This window comes from Zophobas morio, unplaced genomic scaffold (genome assembly GCF_036711695.1).
Source record: "Zophobas morio isolate AGI-343-1 ecotype UQ-CSIRO unplaced genomic scaffold, CSIRO_AGI_Zmor_V1 ptg000007l, whole genome shotgun sequence".
Classification (NCBI taxonomy): Eukaryota; Metazoa; Arthropoda; class Insecta; order Coleoptera; family Tenebrionidae; genus Zophobas; species Zophobas morio.
In genome coordinates this window covers 6,896,959-6,907,275 of record NW_026972112.1, presented here as the reverse complement: position 1 = coordinate 6,907,275, position 10,317 = coordinate 6,896,959, and the positions used below count along the sequence as shown (strand labels likewise).

The 10,317-nt window shown below is 34.5% G+C and overlaps 1 protein-coding gene across 7 annotated transcripts in view; it reads left to right on the top strand.

Moving 5' to 3' along the window:
- The first annotated feature begins 363 nt into the window (after positions 1-363).
- The window catches only part of Rhea (rhea), a 95,486-nt gene continuing 85,532 nt past the window's right edge, over positions 364-10,317 (top strand). For 4 of the 7 annotated variants that reach the window (XR_010279782.1, XM_064049433.1, XM_064049432.1 and 1 more), the window contains exon 1: positions 369-550. The gene's annotated coding sequence lies outside the window, so the exon portion shown is untranslated. Of the gene's footprint in view, positions 551-10,317 lie in introns of all 7 variants that reach the window. The other 3 variants (XM_064049431.1, XM_064049428.1, XM_064049435.1) reach the window with 2 other exon arrangements.

The window sequence follows — 10,317 nt, the reverse complement described above, 5'->3', positions numbered from 1 at the left end:
ACAAGTGCATTCTTCCATCCAATTCAATTATTATTAATGTATGCATTCCATTGATAAACCAAACTAATTTAGCTGCAAAGCACCAAGCAACCGCCCGTGTCCGGTTTTCCTAAACCGCCTCGTACAAATTTACAAATTCCACGCTCCCATATATGGAGATTTAAAAATCGTAAACACAAATGGGAGAATGAATAATGAACCCATTCATGAGTGTTTAATTACAAGAATTGTAACACTTTGCGCACGTTCGAGTCACTTCCTTATGGGCCGTTAATGACGCGCGAAGTTCTTATCAGTAATCATTAAAAAATAAACTTTTGACGTCCAACACATTGTTGCGAGTGTTACGCTGTTGTGCATCCGTTGTTCGTTAAAATTACGAGTACCCCAGGTGAGTGTCCGCCGCTCCGCCACTGGTGAAAACACTACCGTCAGGGGGCGCCACTTCTGCACCAGTCGAAATCTATCCAAGTGAATTGGGCGTGTTTTGCAAAACGTTCTAAATTAATGTGTTTTTTACCGAAATGAAGTGACTGAATTTTGACGAAAAGTAAGTACTTTGTTTTTAATTAGGCTCAGTTTGGTTATGTGCGAGTTTGACGGGTCTAAGACGTGCCACAACCGCACGGTGCCCCTTTAAAATTGCATCTGTTTTGGTTGGATCCACTCCTGATAAAAATAATTTCTTATCTAGGCTTAATTGTTTACTAAAACATTGATACGGGTGCATTTGACCTAATTTGCGCGTTTCGTGGGTGAAAATTGCCGCTTTTCCCTCTGCGCCTTGTTTGGCATCGAATGTAAATAAAACTCAGTGGGCTTTGAGTTTGACAGATGGATTCGACATTGATTTTCTTACGAATTCAATTCGTTAATTGATTTGTGTGGTTTTAATTGGAGATCGTTGGCTTCTTAAATTTCGATCGCGTCAATTTTCGTGTTTTCTTTTACTAATCGATAGTTCTGACGTTCGCTTTATTTATATTCTGTTACACCGAGGCCTGTGGGATAAGGGTGCCAGTGGCGTAGGCGTTCCAAAGGGCTCTCTTGACTCACGTTTTTCCAATTTGGAATTTTGCGGTTATCATTACTTCCGCTTGACTAACGAACGTTTCAGAGGAAAACCAGAGGAAGATAAGCGCGCTGTAAACATTTGCCGATATTGTGAGTAAATAGAAATGTATTTAACCTTTCAAGGATAGGCAATTATTTCATCTAAATCCCGCCAAAAATCAATACCGGCCAACCTACGAGGATTACCGTTTAGGCGAATAATAAAAGCGATTAAGAAACCCTGACAGCTTCTTGTGAGAGATAAAAAGTTACTGGAAGAAGGCCAGGAATAAAATGGAGTTTGTTCATCTACATTTTTTTATTGATTTACGGCTTTCCCCACGATTTAGACCGGCCTCCAGTGAAAAATGCCAGGATTTTCGACTACACCGATTGCCTAGAATAGAAAATTGATGGAAACTTGTCCATCGACACAAATTGGAAATTTCACAGTCATAAAAATAAAACTGGAACAATATCGCAAGAGTCGGATTGATGAGCCCGTCATTTTTGTTGTTTCAGTAAATGAGGTCTGACGTGAGCACTCCATTCCCATATAAGTCCTGGTGGAAGTCGCCTAGACCTAGAAACAAGACGTTCCCCAATTTCGTTTCAATCATAAAATTATTGTAATCAGACACAATTCATCACTGGAAATAGTGTAATAGTCTAATTGGACTATTTCTGAACATGAATCAGGGCCAATATACAAACACGGGATTGCTGCCAAGCCATAAGAATTAAACCCGTCTCGTTTTTTCCGCTAGTTGAACAATTTTCATCAAATTTCGTATTGTCGAGAAGTTTTTCCCCGACTTAAGCGACAGAACCGCCTACAAATTGGCTCATTAAAGTGAAGCTGAGCACAGTCGACACTCTCTAATTACATAATTGAATGGCATGCATTTTTATATATTCGTATTTTGTGAGGAACGAGTCCCGCAAACCCATTACCGACGACGTATTCGAAGAATTTCTTAATCGTTGAGATGTTTAATTATACCTGATGAGTCGAGCAGTTAACCTGGGAGTTAATACCGAAAATAAACATACTCCGGCTTCCGGTGTCACAAATCGGTGTGTGGATGATACAAGGAAAACAACTGTGTTACATCAGACGTGGGGCTGTTACATGCTGTCCTAACATTTGGAACTCGTGCACTACTGCCTGCAGCGGGATTCATAAAGTTTGTTATTGATCACAAAATTGAAAGTTCCAACTTGCTCACTCCTTAAAATAGCGCTTCCGTGGAGTCATACTCTGTTTTAATAGTTTTTGGTATTTCTGAACAATTAAACTTTGAAGATGTAATTCTACAAGGTGTGTCAAGATTTTAATGTTTTGGAACAGAGTTACTGTTGATTTTGTGTATGAACTGTTATCACACCATTAATACAGATATTTCCCTATTTGTAATGTTTGTTATTACAGATGGGAAAGCCCTGTAATCTGCCAATCACAAAATTTATGGCCAATCTGTCAACAGTACCTCGCGATGGAATTAAAGCTGGATTTCCTTTTTGACGAAATCGTCCAAATTTTATTTGTATTGCCGTTTTTAGGAAAGTGGTTCAATTTTAACTGTTTTAGTTCTTCATATGAATGAGGTGAACGTTCTAGTAGATAAACACAACAAATTAGTAAATTTTAATTGCTTTAACAGTAAATTCAATGTGATTTACTTACTAAAATATATTTCCGCTTTAGTGACCTTTGTCTTTACAAAAAAAAAATAGTCTAAAACTCTTTAAATAGAACTTTCCTTCTTCTTGGATTCTTAAACCAAATAAACAAGCATGACCAGAGACAAATAACCACAGTACTGTGTATCTAGATTTCGAAAAAAGTAGCTAAACCGTTTTTCATTTAATCGACAAAATAGATTGCTTCGTATATTAATTTTTTGAGACATTTTGTGTCACTATTTCTCAAAAATTGAACTGTGTAAAGAAATTACATACAGAGAAACATGATATTCTCGCGATTTCAAATGAGATTTATTTCGCAAAATTTTGAGCTGACGTGGTCACATTTTTGGCGAAGATGAACAAACAAATTCTAGTGAGCATTTTACGGTTTACAGGATACACTTAAAATAATTCTTCAATTTCACGACAATCTGTCCAGTAGTTTCGAAATTACTTGTCTAATAAAATCGACTAAAAAACTACACCACAGTAGAAAATACAGGAGCTACCTTAATTCTTCGTTTTATATTTGTTTTTTTTTTCTTCCCGAGCGTAAGTTGAAGAAGTATTGCATTCGGGTTCATCCATCCAAGGACAACTTTCTTATTTTCTTAACGTCTTATGACCCCCAGATTATGAAAAAATAGGTTTCCTCTCTTCGTCTGTCTACCTGCCGCCTGTGTCGATATTTATTGGACGCATAATGTCCAAAAACCACTGAACAACAACCAACCTTTAAATCGTATTTAAATTTTATAAAATAACATACTGGTGATTTATTAATCTGCTTTGATTTTATAGCTGCAGCATCCAGATTTTCGAAAAAAAAAAATATAATAAACTTTTACACCTTTCGTAAGACTAACGCAAACATCGCGGGTTCGATCCTTTTTACTTCCCGAGCGTAAGCAAAGGGAGTACAGTATAACCTCTATAATCCGAAACTTGAAAACATGCACCTACTTGCAAAAGCGACGCAAGATCTTCCCTCTATAGGTAATTTTTTGAAATTTTTAAAAATTGATATTTCAATGCACTGAGTTGATTATCTAATTCTGGAAAAAAGGTTAAAGTTATCGAAGAAATGAGGCCGGAAACGACTTCTGCCCCCGAAATCTACAAGAAAAATGTTTTTGTTAAATTTCGAAAATCGTCGAAAATGGGTCGAAATTTGCCAGTACTTGCCAAATAACCTAACCTCTAAGAAAATAAAAGACCGGTGGGCCAGGCTAGAATTTGCCAAAAATTTTTTGGCAAATGACCTACTCTTCTAAGAAAAGGTACTAGCCCCACCCACCCACCCTTTATTTTCTTTGAAGACTGGGTCATCTGCCAAAATCAGTCTTATTTTAACAAATACTAGCCCCGCCCACCCACCCTTGTTTTCTTAGAGGATATGTCATTTGCAAAATCAGTCTCATACAAAATGAGTCTTATTTTGGCAAATAATAGCTTCACCCACCCTTCTCAGCTCTTCGATTTTTCAACTTTCGAATTCTTCAGTTTCTCGCTTTTTAAATTTTCAGTTTTTTGATAGGTCTTTCGATTTTTGATTTGTCTGGGCAACTGAAAAAAACCTTCGATTTTTTAATTTTACATTTTGGCAGTTTTCCGATTTCTCAATTATTTGATTTTTAAAAATATCGAGAAAATAGATGTTTATTTTTTTAAATTTTCGATTTTTGATTTTTTGTCACCTAGTTTTTGGAAGGAAGTAAAAAGCAATTTTGATCAGCGATTTGCCATGTTTACCGAAACTCTAAAAGATCTGAAAATCTTGTTTCTAATTTTCGATTTTTCAAAATTTCGATTCGAATAAATTTGTTCTTTTAGTTAAAAAATCGAAAAATGACAATCATGAAAAGGAAAAATTTAACTTGAGAACTTGAAAAATCAAAAAATTGGAATTAAAAACTGCAAAATCGTCAAACAAATTATCAAATGAAATAGTCAATACTTGAAAAATCTAAAAACCGAAAAAAATTAAAACTGGAATTTCAAATTCGATTCTATAAGATTTGTTTTTTTTTTTCAATTTTTCGATATTTCACTTTTTGATTTTCCGATTATACAGTTTTACAATTTTCCTATTTCTCATTTATCCGATTTTTCAATTTATCATTTTTGATTTTTAAATTTTTTTATTTTTAGCAAGTGCTAACCCCACCCACCCAGCCTTTATTTTCTTAGAAGAATAAGTCACCTGCCAAAATCAGTCTTATCTTGGGAAGTACTAGCCCCCCGCCCACCCTCCCTTATTTTTTTTTTAGAGAATATGTTTTTTGCAAAAATCAGCCTCATACTTGCCAGGATAAGATTGATAAATTTTACAAGTTTAATAGGGGCAAAATCAGTCTTAACTTAGCAAGTGCTAGCCCCGCCCACACGCCCCCCTATTTTCTCAGAGGAAATGCCATTTGCCAAAGTAAGTTTTACCTTAGCAAGTACTAGCCCCATGCACCCGCCGTCTATTCTCTGAGAGGGTATGATATTTGCCAAAATCAGTCTTATCTTAGCAAATAGTAGGCCCGCCCACCCACCCTCTATTTTCTCAGAGCGTATGACGTTCGGCAAAATCAGTCTTATCTGAGAAAGTACTAGCACCGCCCACCCGCCCCTCTTTTGTCAGAAGATATGCCATTTGCCAAAATAAGACATCCTAGCAAGTACTAGGCAGTACTACCCTGTGAGAAAAAAAGGGCGGGTGTGCGGGACTAGTATTTTCTAAGATAAATCTTATTTTGGCAAATGGCATTTCCTCTGAGAAAATAGGGGGTGGGTGGGCGGGCCTAGTACTCGGTAAGATAAGACTGATTTTGGCAAATGACATCCTCTGAGAAAATAGGGGGTAGGTGGGCGGGTCTAGTATTTGTTAAGATAAAACTGATTTTGTCTCTACTAATCTTGTAAAAACTTGTGCAATTCAAAGGTGTTAAATTGCAAATTTCCATAATAACGAGTTAAATTCCTAAATCTACCCGAAATGTGCAAAATATGATGAGTTTTTACTTGTGATTTTTCATTGCATTCATATTTTTTAGATTTGCTTATACAGGTGGCTCAAAAAAATTAATGTATCAATTTATTTTATTGATTAAATCAGGAACGGCTCATTCCATTTTCCCAGAAAATTTTGGGAATACAATACTGTTATATTTAGTATGTAAAGTAAAAACTCAACTCAAAAATGCTGTACTTTAGGTGCGAGGGAAGTTCTGTCGAAAGAGCTTTCGACCAATTTTTTTATTATACTGACTGATATTACCTGCATTCTTTTTTCCAAAAAAACTAGATCTTTTTCTGCCTAGGAACATCAGACTTCTTTTTGTTAAAGAATAGTTTTAAAAATGTCAAGTGATAACAAAAATTGCGTAAAAAAATGTTGTAGTAACATTTTGTAATTTACCTTGCTTTTTTATCGGTATGAAATAAAAACTGTAGTTATTTGAAGCTTGACTATAATTTATTTACTGTAAACTTGAGGGTATAATTTTCAGATAGTATTTGTTTTTCAAAGAAAGAAAATTAGAAGTATACGGTATTAATGTTCTTTTCTATGAGATACATATCTTTTATTTATCTCAGATCCTTTGAATCGATTGTATTCAATTTCACGATGATATTGGTTTCTAAGAAACTGGCACAAAAGTTGTTTTCCACGTTTCTATTAAACTACAACTCAGCTATAGAGTCTTGACTTGAATGAATGTCATGAAAACCACATAAATTAAAAATAAATTGCACCATTTATAATTGTTGTACATAAAATGATCCTTGTAGGAAGTGACATCGTTGTAAATTAAAAATAAACTACTACGTAATCTGTAATTGCCCCATATAAAATGAAGTCGATAATTATTTTTATGATTCAGTGTAAATATTTAATAATTTTCATTTCATCTCGTAGTAGTGCTTAGGTTTCATAAGAATGTTTTTAGTTTTCCAATGTTAGCTAACGAAGTATTGCAATAAGGTCTAGCCGACGAATGGTTGCTTTCATGTGTTCCGGACGTCACATGACTCCTAGAGTACAAAACAATAGGTCTCTCTGTGTCTCTTTATCATTGTTCAAGCGTTTTTCTTTAGCCACCTAAAGCTCCCTTGGTGGAGTGGTCTACTTTTTAGATGAAAAGTTCGAGATTTCCAATTTTTTAATCAATCCAGGAATGGTTAATTTATCAGTTAAAATAAGACTAAATGAATTCTGTGTTAAATATTAACAATGTATTGATAACTAGTGCTTCTTATCTTAAGAATTGTTATAAGATTTCGGCCGCGGGTCTAGTGCGAAGGCGGCAGCGTACTGTCTAAAAAAATGACCGGTGTATTCCTCCAGATGAGCGAATTAAAAAAAAATAGCGTTAACTTTTGAAACATTTTCAAATGTACGTATTCCCATTGGTTATATTGGTGTGTCTATTTATTTCTGTTTGTGACATGAAAACGAAAGTGGTAATTTGGAGGCATCAGCGTATTTTCGAACGAATTGTATTTTATCCAGTACATTAATATTTTTGCTACTTTACTAGTTATTGTAACAAATCGAAATTTTGGTTTTTTAGTCCCAATGTATTTCGGACTTCTGATCCAAATTTAAAATCCTATATTCTCGGCTTTCTGCTTCGTGTTGTTAGGCTCGGCTAACCCTCATCGAAAAATTGCGTGACTGATACCACAGTAATTGGGGTTATGAATGTTATGATTCTTGTAACATAAATACTAATTGTGTTTTCGGAACCGTTTATTCCAATGCATTTAAAGCAATTACTGTTGTTAAACGCCTAGTTTAGTTGTTTGTCCATTGTGTGAAGTTACGGTTTTATTTTTCCGCACTTCGCCTTGCACCGCCTCCGGCCGTATTCATAAACTTCGCTATTGATCAGAAAATTGAAAGTTCCAACTTACTCACTTCTTAAAATAGCGCGTTAGAATCACAGTTTGTTTCCCGACTTTTTGTACTTCTGAAATAATAATTTTTCACTTACAAGCGTCGATTTTCCGGCACCGGATGTTTTCAACCCCTAGGAGAAAAATGACGAGACTCTTTCATTATCATATTTTAAAATTGGATTTGTAGAAGCTCTGGAAGGTTTCTTGAACAGGTGCCAATGCTTTAATGAATCGAAACGACTCATACACAGGTAGCGAGGTAAACAAACTATGAGTCAGTTGTTCTATTTGGACCTCGAATATAAGGGTTGCGTTGATCCCGACGACCCTACAACATGTTGTAGCGTGCAAACAATAGGGCGCTAATTCCCCACGTTTTCTGCATCTTTGCAATCATTAATTCTTGAAGATTATGGTAGGGGCGGCTTCGGACTACCCACCACTTTTTGAGTAATGCATTCATTAAGATGAAAAATTACCCAGATGCTGATGCGATGTAAATAATATGGATGTGCTAATATCCATCAGTCTTTTCGTCAGGCAGGTTTTGTCTTGTCCCGAACAACAGAAATGCAAATGTTGCTGATGGATCGCTCGGGAACTTAGCTCGCTGTCAATTCGACTGGTTCGATACATTCGAAAATAGAACGATGTAATAAAAGTTACTATGAAAATGTGCAAAATTATATTTGCGTAGGCTGCACAGTGGCGTAACAATAGGAGATTTATAGCTGCACCTTGAAGTCTAGAAAGTTAACGATTATGGATAAAAGTCAACTGCGTATTCTAGTTTTTCAGGTGTTTATTCTTAAGGGGACTCGCTAGACGAGGTATAACATTTTTTTGGTTTTTTGTATGAAAAAATGATATTAATATAGATGTGTCATACATCAAACTGCAGCTTTTTTCATATTCTAGAGCGCAGAGACCAGTTCAATTAACTAAAAAAATATGGCTGAGAAATATCGTAAAAAAGCACCATTGTATGTTTTCTTTTCAAGTTTTTTGAGTCATAACCATCATAGAATCGCTTGAAAGTTCGCACATGGATAAAACATCACTTTTTACAGGGCGCAGTCATTAAATGTTTGTTAGTGGTACAATTTGTTTAAATAATAATGTGTTTATTAAAATCAAAATATACCACAAATTAATGCAAAATACGTCGAATAATTTTAACAGGAATATCGGAGGAAAATTAATGATCTATTGGTTAGCAGAGTTTTTAACAAAAACTAACAATTATTGAAAAAAATGGGTATCAATTCGACAGAATTTGAGCAGTTAGGTCAGTACTTTGCCGATAGGAGCGCCACTAAAATTTAGGAAAGCGACTTTCCAGGTAAAACCCTTATCGCCTGCTTTACCATAAGCTGATTGTTAGAGTTCTCGGCTGATTTTTCTAATTTATGGCAAGGAGCTCAGTTTTATAACAAGCCGCTAGGACCGGCCGTAGTAATCTATTGCTAAGGAAATTAACTTTTACGCAATGAGGTACTATCATAAAACCGAATTAAAACTGGGGAACTATAATATTTTTACTCCACTCAGGATCCTGAATTCAATGCACATGATTACTAAAAATTCATTGTAATATTATTGTTAATATATATTTTGCTTTCTTAATTAATAAAACTAATAAACATATTTATAATAATAATAAAAAATATGTAAAAAACACCTTTTGTTTAACACGTATAAGTAGCTAAGTGTATCTACTACTTATGTTAACAGTGGTGTGGGACAAGGGTCAAACCTAGGACCACTCTTGTTTAATATATTTTATAATGATGTTGTGAAATATTTAAACTGTAAGACACTTATTTACGCAGATGATTTAAAAATGGCAAAGGTTATAACGAATGTTGAAGATTGCATTGAATTACAAAATAGTTTAGATCGTTTACTTAACTGGTGTGATGATAACTTGCTAACTGTTAATAAAACTAAGTGCAAAAAAATAACGTTGGCCAGAATACATAATCCAGTTAATTTTTATTATAACATTAGAGGATACGTTCTAGAAAACTGTAAAGAAGTATTAGACTTAGGTGTCATTATAGATAGTACGCTCTCTTTTCATTCACATGTTATACATATCGCAAAACATGCTATGAAACTATTAGGTTTTATTTATAGAAATACGAAAGACTTCTCTAATATTCGATGCATTAAATTATTATTTTATACATTGGTTAGAGCAAAATTAGAATATTGCTGTACAGTATGGAAACCTTACCATGTAACATATATAGATCTATTAGAGAATGTACTGAGAAAGTTTGCGAAGTATGTATATTTTAAGATGTTTGGTAGATATCCTGTCAGACACTGTGATCAAAGTAGTTTACTTGACATTGTTAGTGAAAATTCTCTACTTAGTAGGAGGAATATGTCATGTTTGATATTTTTACAAAAAATTGTAACGGGACAAATTTATAGTCAAACTCTTCTCAATGAAATTAAATTTAATGTACCCAGATTAGGCAGCCGCATCCAGATAAGTTTTTCATATAACATTCCAAACACACTTCACCACTTCAATAGTCCTCTAATAGCTTGTATTCGTTTGTATAATTATATTATTAGCAGAGATCAAAATATTGACATTTTCTTTAATAATTTTTGTAACGTTGGGATTAGGAATAAGATACTGAAAATTGTAGTGGCTGTGTTGTAATGTCG